Consider the following 598-nt stretch of genomic DNA (forward strand, 5'->3'; position numbering starts at 1 on the left):
TTCACGCTCACGCACACGCTCACGCTCACGCTCACGCTCACGCTCACGCACACGCTCACGCACACGCTCACGCTCACGCACACGCACAACACACACACAAACACAAATTACCTTGTAAAGATTCGATGACTCGTGATGTAGCTTCGTGAGAAAGACGGAATTTCCATTTTAATGGACCACGTACAGCTCCAAATAAACGTTTATTTTAATAAATTTTCGTTAGTTTTAATGTAGACGTTATCACTGACTGACACAGATCAGATTATTATTTAGTTAATTCTTTTTTTTACACAACGTGTCACTTCAACATTTCACACTCGATTCACATATTTGATTCACATACGAATGTAAGGTTCTTTGCAGGATGGAAGGCCAATAATGTCTTTTAACAATCTTTCTTCTTCAACACGCACACACAAAATGTCTTTATTTAACAAAAGAGAAGTATCACAGAAATTACTTGTTACATAGACCGTTATCGGTATTCTTATTTTCGGCAATCAGTTCAAGAGGTACGCTCACCTCGGATTTACGACACTCCCGTCGAATATTGGAGACACGCTCGCCTCCTCGAATACGTAAGGGCACGTTCCCCTTT

General features: G+C 41.0%; 1 protein-coding gene across 1 annotated transcript in view; it reads right to left on the reverse strand.

The window, feature by feature from the left end:
* The window catches only part of LOC105450268 (RNA-binding protein 7-like), a 3917-nt gene that overhangs the window by 2492 nt on the left and 827 nt on the right, over positions 1 to 598 (reverse strand). The gene's annotated exons all lie outside the window — the stretch shown is intronic.

The sequence above is a fragment of the Wasmannia auropunctata genome, unplaced genomic scaffold (genome assembly GCF_000956235.1).
Source record: "Wasmannia auropunctata unplaced genomic scaffold, wasmannia.A_1.0 LD336064.1, whole genome shotgun sequence".
Lineage (NCBI taxonomy): Eukaryota > Metazoa > Arthropoda > Insecta > Hymenoptera > Formicidae > Wasmannia > Wasmannia auropunctata.